Source organism: Rhinolophus hipposideros (genome assembly GCF_964194185.1).
Source record: "Rhinolophus hipposideros genome assembly, chromosome: 7".
Classification (NCBI taxonomy): Eukaryota; Metazoa; Chordata; class Mammalia; order Chiroptera; family Rhinolophidae; genus Rhinolophus; species Rhinolophus hipposideros.
Window position 1 is genome coordinate 52,938,170 of NC_138053.1, and position 13,483 is coordinate 52,951,652.

General features: G+C 38.1%; 1 protein-coding gene across 2 annotated transcripts in view; it reads left to right on the top strand.

Annotated features, from left to right (window-relative positions):
• FAM169A (family with sequence similarity 169 member A) overlaps window positions 1-13,483 on the top strand; it is a 125,968-nt gene that overhangs the window by 38,303 nt on the left and 74,182 nt on the right. The window lies entirely within an intron of this gene.

Consider the following 13,483-nt stretch of genomic DNA (forward strand, 5'->3'; position numbering starts at 1 on the left):
GAAGAAAGAAAACATAACAAATGTTGACAGATGTGGAGAAATTATAATCCTTGTGCATTGCTGGTTGCAAAGTAAAATGGTGTAGCCACTCAAAAAGTTTGGCAGTTCTTCAAAAAGTTAAACAGAGAATTTTCATATGACTCAGCAATTCCACTCCCAAGTACATGCCCCAAAAGATCTGAAAACAGGGACTCAAACAGATACTTATATGTCAATGTTCATAGCTGCATTATTCACAATAGCCAAAATATGGAAACAACTGAAGTGTCCATCAACAAATGAATGGATAAACAAAATGTGGTACACACATACTGTGGAATATTACTTATCCATAAAAAGGACTGGAGTTTTGATACATGCTACAACATGGATGAATCTTGCTTCATTATGGATGAATATATGGATAATATAGGCTACAACAAGGATGAACGTTATGCTAAGTGAAAAAAGCCAGACACAAAAGGATAAAGGTTGTATGATTCCACTTATATGAGTTATCTAGAACGGACAAATTCATAGAGACAGAAAGTATTATAGAATCGTGGTTACCAGGATGGGGGGAGGGGAGGAGAGAAAAGGGGATCTATTTCTTAATGGTTAAAGTTTATGTTTGGGGTGATAATGTTTAAGAAATAGTGGTTATAGTTACACAATATTGTGACTGTACTTAACGCCACTGAATTGTATACTTAAAAATGGTAAACTTTGTGTTATGTATATTTAACCACAATTGAAAACAAAACCCAACAAAATGAGTTCTTTGGTATAGGGCATAAGCAGATGCCTTGGGGTAGCCATCTTCAACACTCATTCATCTCTCTGGATTCCTATCCTTGTTTACCTGCTAAGCAATGCATTAAAAAATATTTTGCATTTTATTTTGCATTCATTGGTGTTCTACAGCAGAAGTATTTTTCAGGATATCTATCATATTGCCAGAAATGTAAATTTTCCCAACTGATCTTTTAAAATTCTACTGAAGTCCCATTATGTTTTTAAGAAACATATTATATATATGTATATATATACATATATATGAATATACATATATGTTCACATATATATAAAACATATACTAGATATATTATTGATATATTGTTTCATTTTTTAAATCACGTGGTATGGAAGAGTATGTATATAGTACGCTTCCACTTTTGTTTTAGAGGGACAGATATGTGTTTGTATTCACAACTTTTATGCAAACAAAATACTTCTGGAGTAATACATTGGTAACTGCTGACAGTTTCCTCTAGAGATAGAGATTAGAAGACTGGGATCTGAGTAGGAGGACAACTCTTATGTCGCTTGAATATTTTGCTTTGTGTGTGTGTGTGTGTGTGTGTGTGTGTGTGTGTGTGTGTGTGTGTTTAATTTTAGAAATCGACCTAAAGTTTTTGAGGGGTTCCGCTGAAAATGCATTAAATAATATATATTGTGCTACAAGTTGCAACCATACTACTTTAGGTTTATACATCCATCTGCTTTAAGGAACTTGTTTAACTGCTGAACTCTGACCTTCAAGCTTCATGAAGGTGCGCCTAAACAAAGTGCCAGAGGGTTTACCAGAGACACGGCAGAGATGGACAGCAGTAACCTGTTCTTGAGTTCTTTATCTGCCCACTCCCTCTAACAGCTCTTTCTAAGACATGATTTTAGATTCCCAGTAGAGAGGAAATGGCTGACTCATCAAACATCTCATATCCTCTTTGATGGAACTAGGTATTTCCCCTGAAAGGATGTATCTGCAACTGAACTGAGAGCAACAAATACATTTTCAGTTTAAAATGATGATCTTTTTGTCTAAATAAAAATGAATATTCATTTAAGTGAGTTTAAACTGTAAGTATTAGCATAGAAATATCTCCAAAACATACAATGAAAAAGCTAGTTTTAGAACTATATGTATATATATTGTATGTTTATATATATATATATATATATATATATATATATATATATATATATATATATATATGTATATACATACACACACACACACATATATAATGATTTTAGGTAAAAAATTTAAAGCCCAAACTCACGTTTTATAATAAGAATATATACATATTATTTGTTTGATTTTTTAAAGTAATGTTCATTGCCTAAATTTTGGTAAATACAGAAAAGTTTAGGAAGGGAGATTGAAAATGAATCATAGCACTTTCCCACAGAAATAATTCCTGTTATCATATTGGTAGATTTCCTTCCAGCCTCTCCCTTCCGTCCTTCCTTCCTTCCTTTCTCTTTCTTTTTCTTTTCTTTTTCTTTTTTTTCCTCTCTTTCATCTGTCTGTGGTACTACTGTGTGTATATACATAAACATAGATATGTAGATACGTATTTCAGTTGAAATTCTGCTTTACTTTCCTATCATTATATTCATTATATTATAAGCATTATGTTATTATATATTATAAGCATTCTTCCATGTTAATAAATATTACTTGAAAACACAATTTTAAATGTTAAGTAATATTCTTTTATATGGAAATAGCATCATTTATTTAGCTTTCTTCCTATTTTTGCACATTTCCCTTTTCTGCTATACAACTTGATGAAAACCTAATATGCAAAATTTATCTGTATCTTCAATCATTTCTGTTGGAAATTTTTCTAGAAGTGGGAATTACTGAGTCAGGAAATGTGAACATTTTAAAGCAATTTTAAGGCTTAATTTCTCTTCAAAAAATGATTGTACTAACTGCTGTGTCAATTTCCACTACCACCAAGCCTGTAAGAATACCTGTTTTCTTCATATCGATGCTGGGTATGATAACCCTTTTCAAAATTCCGGGGCGGCCCGGTGGCTCAAGCGGTTAGAGCTCCAAGTCCCTAACTCCGAAGGCCACCGGTTCGGTTCCCGAAAAAGAAAAAAAAAAAAAAGATTCTGTACCCCCCACACACACCCTTTAATTTAAATGTCTTTTAATTTCATGTATTTTAAAATGAAAATATCTGTAATAATTAAAATTAGATGTTTATTTACCATGTGTATTTCTAAGTTTTTAACATTTAGCATTTGTATTTCCCCAAATAATAATTATTTCACTTCGGAGGTAAGAGTGTTTTCTAGGTGCGGAGAGAGCAAGTACACAAAGTTACCACAAGAGGGCGCGAACACACAAAGTATATCAGAATCTGAACACTATTGGGTTTAAGTCCCAAATCAGATCTTCATTAATTCTGATTTTAGGGCTTCCAAACAATTGTCTTGGCCTCATAAGAACAGGCCTCTGACATTCACAAAAATTATTGAGGAAAACAAGAGACAGCAGCTCAGTAATTCAGAAAGCTAAGCATTGAATGGTTGAACTCTTCTGCACTTCACCGCCAAAATTTTTTATAATTTGATTCTTCTTGTTAGATATGCTCACTCTCAAATTTCAAAAGAAATAGAATCACCTCGAATCTGAGATACCCCATGGTCATTCATTTGATTGTTCAGCAAATATTTATTACTCTCTTCATATTTAACCAGGACAATGACAGGCTTTAATTTTTGAACTCAACAAATTAATATTAGCTGCTATGTGCCACTGTCCTAGGTACTGGGAATATAATGATGAGCAAAATTAGACGCTGTTCGTACTCTTGCAGAGCTCACACCTGCGACATCTATCCTAGTACCTGTAAGCAGACTTTCTGGAAATTCACGCCCACAAATGCTTTTGCTTTAATGCATAGGAGACGTCGTGTGCAGTCCACACAGGATGTGTCTGCTGCTCCAAGATCCAGCAACTTGAAAGGACTCATGGTTACACCCTGGTCTGTTCTGTGTATCAAACTAGCTATGTATGATAGATGACTTTTTAACTGCTTTGGAAAAACTTTATAGTCTAATATACATATACCATAAAGAGATCAAATAATACAGAAATATGAGTAGCAAAAATGAAAACCATCCATAAACACAATCTTCATGGATGGGTATTTTAAAAATCTTTTATAGACATATTATTATACTCATATACCTACACCTTGGACGAGTAGTTACCAACTACTCACTATATAGAAAGCACTTATCTTAGTTGGTTTGGCTGCCATATCAAAATATCATAAACTGGGTGGCTTAAACAACAGAAAATTATTTTCTCACAGTTCTGGAGGCTAGAGGTCCAGTGGATTTGGTGTCTGGTGAAGGCTGTCTTCCTGGCTTACAAATGGCCATCCTCTCACTATGTCCTCACATGGACTTTCCTTAGTTCCAGTGCAGGGTCTGGGGGAGCTGTCTAATATCTGTTCTTACAAGGACATTAATCCTATTGGAACCTACCCTTATGACTTCATGTAACCTTAATTACTTCCTTACTCCAAATATAGCCACACTGGGAATTGGGGCTTGTAACATATGAATTTGAGGGGGTGGGGAGGACACAAACATTCACTCTATAACAAGTTGTGAAGTTTCTACAAATGCATAAGACACAGTCTTTGCCCACTTCTCACTAATGCAAGAGTTCATGGCACAGATTCTATGTTTCTGTCTTTTTGTGCTGTGTTTACTTTATTATCTTTTGGAATTTCCACCAAGGCTGGATATATGAGGTAAGGAGAGGAAGTGAGACTCAAGAAAATTTTATTTCCCTCGTGGTTTGGAAAACATTCTCTGGGAAAGGAGGTTGAAGCTCTCCAAAGATCCTTAAGGGCAGACCACACTGAAGCATTTGCCACACATTCATCTCTCATTTTCTGACTGTCCTCTAGGAGATGAGGTTGTTAAATATATAATACATGGGCCACTGACCACACTGAGCTACTCTACAAAGAAGCAACAATTCCAGGTGGGGCTAGCATTTCTTCGGAACACATGTACAGGTGACTCACCCTGCTGAAAATAGAGAGTTGAGTGAAACATGGTCTGTACCCCTGAGAGCTCATGGTACAGGAAACCAGTGACAGGAGTGTAGCAGGAGAAGTGCCATCTAAGATAGGGGTAAACTTGGGAAACTAGAGGAGGGATAAGGAGACCCAGAAAGACTTGTGAGAAGAAAGTACATCCCCATTGAAGGCTGAAGAAAACAAGAGCTGAGTTTGGAAGGAAAGGGGAAAGGCAGTTCTGGAAGGGAACACATTTGAGTGTATGGATTTGTGACAGAGTCATCAGTTGATTCAGGGACATGCAGGCGTGGCCAGAGCAGTGGGTTCTGCAGGAGAGAGACGGGAGGGGAGATGCGAGCGAGGCAGAGGCCAGATCCTGAAGGGCCTGTGTGCTAAGCCAGGAGCTGGAATTTTATCCTGAAAGCCATAAATGACAATCGAAGTATTTTAAGCAAGAGGGTGACACGGTCTGATATTAGAATGATGCCTCTAGCAGTCACGTGGAGAAAGAGGCAAGATTAGCAAGAGTGAAACCAGTTAGGCAGCTGTGGCAGATACTATCGGTGACCTTTACCTATCCTCCACATCTTCCTTATTAAAAAAAAAAAAAGAAAGGAAAGAAAACTCTGTTAAGTATCTATGATCTTCCCTTGCAACTGCTGTGACAATGGCTCTGGCAAAAATGGAGCTATGCTGGGGGTTTCGAGAAATGTTTTACTTTCTTGATCAAAGTGTCGCCCTCCCTTCTGGCCACTTCTTCCTCCCTGGAATGCAATTATGAGGCTGTAGGTTGGTTCTTGATCACTTCCTTGAGCTGCTGCGCCAGTTCTGTACTATTAATTTTTATTTGGTGGAGGCACTATGTTTGGGTTTCTTTTACACGCAGCCAAACACAATCCATATACAACTGCTATTACAATTGTGGTAAAGGAGCAATGAAAACCTGATCACCCACTCTGAACCGAGGCAGTGAAATGAAGCCAGAGGTGACAGGGTTAATTCACGAGCTAGAAAGGAAGGAGAATCAACAGGACTTGGTGATTACTTGGATGTAACGAATTGGGAATTTTCATCAGAGAGATGACTTTTCTCTTCCTCTGAGTTCCAGGACCCTATATCCCACTATCCTGCTACATACTTATTTTTTCCTCCTGGTGTCCTTTTTCTCCCAGCATTTTTCCTTCCCCATTTCAAGAAGCTGGCCAGGCTTTTTGATGTGTCCTTGTTCAGGGGCATTTGTGTAGTTTAGACTAAAAGAGATGTTGCATTAGACAGCCCCTCACCTGGCTGTTGTTTTGAAAAATGTATGTCTATTTTGGGATTGTGCTGGTCATTCCAAGGAAAGGGACCTGACCACTCATGGCCTTCAATGCAAGGAACCAAACCCAGAGAGCAGCTGAGGAAATTTCCTGCAATTAACACCAGATAAGGGGGGGTAGTCCCCTCTGGTGTTGCCTGCCTCAGGGAAGGAGCCCCACCCAGTAGTATACCCCACGAACACAGACTCATCGAACACAGACTCATCGTTCCCTCATCCCTTTCCTGTACTGCCCCTCCTCATTTAGTACATCCCCTAGACCCTTCTGTTTTATTCCTTAAATACTTCCCGTGTCCCTCCATTTTTTTCCAATTCCATCGCCACAATCCTAGTCCAAACAAACATTATTTCAACCCTGGACTGCTGGAATACCCAATTGTTACCTGACTACACTCCACAAAATGATCTCTTCCTCTGTGGAATATTTTAGAAAGATTGCAAGTATTGTAATGGTTTCCCTTTGCTCTTAAACAAAAATCCTTCACATGTCCTCCAAAGACTGATCCCCGTGTAAATTACTGGCCTCATCTCTCCACCATCTCTGCCCAAACTCTCTCATGGTGACCTTGTAGCAAGTAAAAAACTCTTTTCTCTCCTCAAAGACTTTATTTTAGTCTTTCCCCCTGCCTGGTCAGGGCTGCTTAACTGCCACACTCCTGGCTAACTTTCATTCAACTTGAGGTTTCAGCCCAAATGTAATTTCTTCACAGAAGCCCTCCCTGCCCCCACCCCACTATTCAACTAAATCAGAGACCCTGATTTTAAGTCATGAGTTTCTTCTCTCTCTCTCTCTCTCTCTCTCTCTCTCTCTCTCTCTCTCTCTCTCTCTCTCTCTCTCTCTCTCTCTCGGATTATCTACCTAGCATACATTCCTCAGGAGTAGGAACTGCATTTACCATTGTCTCTCCAGGGTCTAGTAGTGTGCTTGTCCAGAGTGGACATCTGATAGCTATTGATTGAATATGAAAAAAAAAAAAAAAGAAGGAAAAGAAGAAGTCAAGAATGACTGTCAGGCTTCTGGCACAGACAGCTAGGTGAACGGCAAAATTCAATTCAGCTTAATTCTTTTATGAAAGAAAATGTGCATGAGGATATGTTCGTGCATGATAAAGAGATTTAGAAGAGGTACATTCTCTTTGATTCGCTGCACGGAATTTGCCATCCAATTATAACATGTAGCAGCACACGTACATAGAAATGAACTGTGTTAAGGCAGAACTCTGAAAGGGTAGGTTGAATTTTCTTCTTTTAGGGAACCTATCTGGCCTTATCTAGATAGGATGATTCCTCAAAAGGTTATCTTGAGATTTTATGAAGATTACAAAAAAACTTATTGATAATTAAAACAAACAAACGTTACATGGACTTTGGATGCTAATGATGTGTCAATGTAGATTCGTCATTGTAATAACTACCATTCTGGTGCCGAATGTTGATAATGGGGGCGTGTAATTGTGTGGGGACAGGGTTATATCGGAACTCTGTACTTTCTGCTCAATTTTACGTAAACTCAAAACTGCTCTAAAAAATAATGTCTATTAAAAACAATATGTGAAAGATAATTTACACAGAAAGGATAAAATCATGATTCTCATTCAGAAATAATATGAACATGTTAAAGATTGTGTTTTACTCAGAATTGGGGAACCAGGCAGATGTTAAAATTGGTTCAAAGGAGAAGTCAAAGAACAGACACATTTTTATAGCAGAAAAATGGCAAGGAATGTGCAAATGAAGGCAAGACAACTTCTTCCATTATCGCAGAGGAAGACAGTTGAACCTCTGAACAGGACATAATTTGCATGCTGATAGATATTTGCATGCCTAAAAAGAATCATTTTGCATTTCTGTTATCTACAAGGTGTAGAGTTGTATAATAGCTCACATAAAATCAGCATCTGTAACGTGGAAGGGTGTGCTATAGTTTGCCACTGAAACACACATCCTCTGCACAAACATACAACAAACAGTTAAGAAGGTATGGTCCCAGTAAAAACCCACTGTCTGCACAGACTTTGTTTAGTCCAGGGATGATTGCTTCTTGGTTTTTGAAATATTGTGATTTAGAAGAACTACCAGTATACACTTTGTTTCTGTCCAATTCCTGGCTCAGGGCTCCCACAATCTTTGGAATTTCCTAAGTAATGAGAGTGATAAAGGTATCTTTTGTTATATTAATGAGGTGACCATTGGAAAGTTGCTAAGGATGGGAGGCTGGGAGAACCAACCAAGTGATTAGCGGGTTGGAACTTTCAGTCCCACACTCGACCTCCAGTGTAGGGAGAAGGGCTGGAGATTGTGTTCAATCGTCAATGGCCAATGATTTAATCAATCGTGCCTATGTAATGAAACCTCTATAAAAACCCAAAAAGGACAGTGTTCAGGGAGTTTCTAGGTTGGTGAACAGGTGGAGATGCAGGAGGAGCGCATCCCTGGAGAGGGCATGGAAGGTCTGTGCCCCTTCCCATGTACCTTGCCCTGTGCACCTCTTCCATCTGGCTGTTCCTCAGTTATGTCGTTTCATAATAAACTGGTGATCTAGTAAGTAACATGTTTCTCTGAGTTCTGTGAGCTGCTCTAGCAAATTAATTGAACCCAAGGAGAGGGTTGTAGGAACTTCTGATTTACCGCCAGTCGGTCAGAAGTGCAGATAACAACCTGTTTTTGGGATTGGCATTCTGAATTGGAGGTGGCTGTTGGAACCTCCAATCTGGCCAGTTGGTCAGAAGCACAGATAAGAGCCTTGGCTTTGAGCCGGCATTTGAAGTGGGGCGTGGGAGGGATACTCTTTTTTTTGGCATTTTAAAAAAAATTTATTGGGGTGACAATTGTTAGTGAAATTACATAGTTTTCAGGTGTACAATTCTGTATTACATCATCTATAAATCCCATTGTGTGTTCATCACCCAGAGTCAGTTCTCCTTCCATCACCATATATTTGATCCCCCTTACCCTCGTCTCCAAGGACTGAACCATTAACCTGTGGAATCTGATGCTCTCTCTGCATGGATAGTGTCAGAATTGAGTTGAATTCTTGGGCACCCTGCTGATGTCTGAAAATTGTTTGTTGGTGTGTGGGGAAACCCCCACGACCCCCATGTTGGAATTGGGTCCAGGAACGCATTTAGGTGTCCCACAGAACTCTCATCTCACATGGTCTGGTAGATGTAGGAAAACTGAATCGCACCCTGACATTTCTCCTGAAACATCATGTTCATCCCTCAGGCAGTAACAAGGCATTGATTGCCTTGTTCCAGACTTTATTTTTTTAAACAGCTTTATTGAGGAATAATTTACATACCACAAAATTCACTTACATATACAATTCAATGATGGTTAGTAAATTTACAGAGGCTGTGTGTCCATCAGTGTGATCACTGCAGTTTTAGGACATTATCATCAACCCAAAGAGAGCCTCCTGCTCCTTTGCAGTCAATCCTTGTTCCCATCCCAGCCCCAGGCAGTCATGAATGTACTTTTCTCTATAAATTTGTCTTGTCTGGACATTTCTGTAAAAGGAATCATACAATATGTTATCTTTTGTGCCCTGCTTCTTTCACATAACATAGTGATTTTTAGGTTGGTCCATGTTTTAGCAGTTATCAGTACTTCAAACCTTTTTATTTCTGAATCAGTATTCCATTGTATGAATAGAACACATTTTGTTTTTACCATTCACCAGTCGATGAACATTTTTGGTTGTTCCCACTTTTTGACTATTATGAGTAATGCTGCTATGAACAGTCACATACAAATCTTTGTATGGAAATAGTTTCACTTCACTTGAGTCAATCAATACCTAGGAATGAAATTGCTGGGTCAATTGGCAAACTTATATTTTAAAGTGTTGGTTTTATTTTTGTTCATGTACGATCAAGAGATGATGTCCATTGAAAAGATGGTCTGTTGCTCACAGTTCCCGGGAGGAGGGGCACGACACACCACGCAGGTCCACGTGGGGGAGTACTGTGTTGGTCAGGAAGCAAAGGGGAAAACATGGGCAAGAGCCTTTTCTTTGGTTTTTGCAGGAAGGAACAGGTGAGGCCAGGTAAACAGGTTTCGGATTGGCTAATTTAAGTAATTTGAGTCTGCTCTGGGGCATAGGGGCTGTCTTTGGTTGTCTGGCAACTGGCTCTCCGGGTCGTTAGAGCAGGAGGATATTGCTTTGTGTGTGAGAACTCCATAAAGGAAGTAATTAAGATGTGGGCTTGGGATTGGTTGGTTTGCATATGAAAGAGCTGTTATCTCCCTCTAGGAATTGGCTGGACTTGGGAAAGGCAGACTCCCTGTGGTCCGTAAACCCCAGATGACAAAACATCAGAATAAAAAGACATGCTTAATACACATGTTTCACTTTTTAAGAAACTGCCAAACTGTTTTTCCAGGTGGCTACACCATTTTACATGTGTTTCAGCGATGTACAAAGGTTCCGTTTTTTCTTCATTTTCACCAACACTAGTTATTGTCTGTCTTTTTTATTATAACCATTTTAGCAGGTGTGAAGTGGTACCTCACTGTGGTTTTAACATGCGTTTCTCTAATAACTGATGATGCTGAGCATCCTTTCATGGGCTCATTGGCCATTTCTGTATCTTCTGTAGTAAATATCTATTTAAAATTTTGCCCATCTTTAATTTTTTTGTCTTATGATTGAGTTTGAAGAGTTCTTTATGTATTCTGCAATCAGATACACAGGTTGCTTCCTCACAGCATGGCAGCTGAGTTTCAATAAGGAGCCTTCCAAGGGGTAGAAAGTAAAAGTTTCCAATCCTTGTACAAACCGGGTTTAAGTCCCAGAACGTGTGCTCTGCCACACTCTCTTAGTCAGAGGTAGTTACAAGGCCAGCCCAGATTGAAGGGGAGGAGAAATAAGCTCCTCTTTTTGCTATGAGGAGCAAAATGCACATACAGGGAGGGCATGAGTTGATTATGGCTATCTTTGGAGACTGGCTGCTACCCTTTTGACTACTTTAATAATTCTAGCACTATTTGTAATACAATAAATATATATGTATGGTGGATATTAAGCTATTTTAATTTTTAAATTCTTTTCAAGTGTACAAAGCAATGTAATAGACTATTCTACCCCTCACAAAGTGATACCCCCCCACCTCCCACCTACTATCCCTCTGACATGGTATATAGCTTTTACAAGATGTTAAGCTGTTTTAAATGGGCCAATGTAATCTTCAAGCTTATTAAAACCCTCTTATACCTCAACTCAAATTCCCAATCTAAATTAATTACTTACTCCTTTTAAATTGGAATTACAAGGCTAACCTATTAAGTGCTATAATTTGCCAAAATTTCTTAACATTACAAATACTTTAAATACCAAATGTATATAGATTGGTCCTTGTGGCAGAGAGACCTTAAGGTAAGCCACAATTACATCTTCTGATATTCATATTTTTGCAAAATCTTCTCCCCCTGCATGTGGGCAGGACCTCTGACTTGCTTCTAACCAATAGAATATGACACAGGTGATGTGATGTCAGTCCCTTGGTTAAGTTGTGCTATTTGGGAAAGATGATGGAATGTTACTCCCATGATTATATTATGAAAGACTGCGTTTTAGCAGACTGGGATGAGAGACTCTCTTTGTGGGCTTGATGAAGTAAGCAGCCATGTTGGAGAAGCCTGCTATGGACTGCTTTACTTAAGATACTGTAATGTCTTTCTGCATAGCTCAAAAGTTGTTTTAATGACATTGCATAAGATTCTTCCCACATGTGTATTATTATTACTAATCCTCTTTGAACTTGATCATTCAGTATTTTTTCTAGTTTGTCAGGTCACAATTCATATAGACATTTAAATGGCATTTGGCTACTATTGCATACCAGAAACAATCATTTGATAAAAATCCCCCAACATGAAAAGATAGAACAAAATGAACAGAAGAAGAAACCTTATGAAAGCCAACAAGAACAGAGAAAACAAAATCAACCAATAAATAGCATACTTGGAAAAACAATAGAAGATTTTGCTTCCATAAAACAAGGGTAAAGTACTATGAAAAAGTAAACAGAGACCCACAAAGAACAGTTGGAAATTATAAAATATGAAAGGTGAAAGTAAATGGAATTTTAATGGAAGAGTCAGAAAGCCAAGTCAAGGTTATCTTCCAGCAAGTGGAACAAAAACTCCAAAATACGGAAAATAGAACAGAAAGAGTCTGGTTACATGGGTAAAGGGCATCAGTTCAGGAGATCAAGAGTCATAGAAAGAGAAAAAAAGAAAATGGAAGACAGACAAGTCCCCAAGGAAAAATGCAAGACAATTTCCCAGAACTGAAGGACACAGAGCCTCCAGACTGAAAGAGCTGTCTAAGTGTTTAGTATCATGAATAGCAAAATATCCATGAGGAGGCACACCCCTGACATTTCAGGACTTCAGAAATAAAGAGGCAATCTTAAAAGCTTTCAGAGAGACAAAATAGGTTACAGATAGTATAATGAGAATCAGAGTGCCATAAGACTTGTCGACACCACTGGATAGGAGAAGACAATAGAATAATGCCTTTACAATTACCCAGCCAAATCATGAATCAAGCGTAGGGGTAGGTTAAGACACACTCCTTTCTTAGACCCTGCTAGAAGCTGTGCTTCAGCAAATAGAGAGAGCAAACCAAGGAAAGGAATATCACTGGATCCAGGAAAAGGAAACGCAACAGAAGAGAAATAATCGGTTAGAGAAAGGAATTCTCAGAATGACAACCATACATAGGGCTTTAGAGAAACCTATCCAGATAGCAGTTATTAGTGCTATGGGAGGGAGGCATCCAAGAAAAAAAACATATGAAAATAGATAACCGAATATGTTTGAGCATTGTAAGGAAGAAAAAATCTACTGAGAATATCAAAACATTAAAGATGGATATATAGAAAACAGAATTTTTAAAATTATTGATTCCAGGAAACCCCCAAATTTGTACAAGATGCAATATATAATTAATAGGATCATCACTAAATATTTACATAGGCATAATAATACATTGATGATTGATTTATCTAGAATTTTTTTATTCTGGAGAAGGAGAGGTAATAACAGACTAAGTAGGAGGTGGTAATGACAGATTAAATCATCATCTATGTAATAGGAAGTTAATAGTTTCACACTGGATAAATCAAGAAATAACAGTATAAATATATTACTTGGAAATGTGAAGCTAAATGCCAAGTTAAAAAAAATAATAAAAGCTGAATTCAAAATAATTGCCTTCAGGGAATAGAGGACAGATATGTTCATTTAGACCTTTCAATACTATTTTGATCACCTATAAGACGCTAGGCATATCCGTCCTTCTCAAGATTCCAGTCTTTAGAGTCAGCCTTCCCCCAAGAGC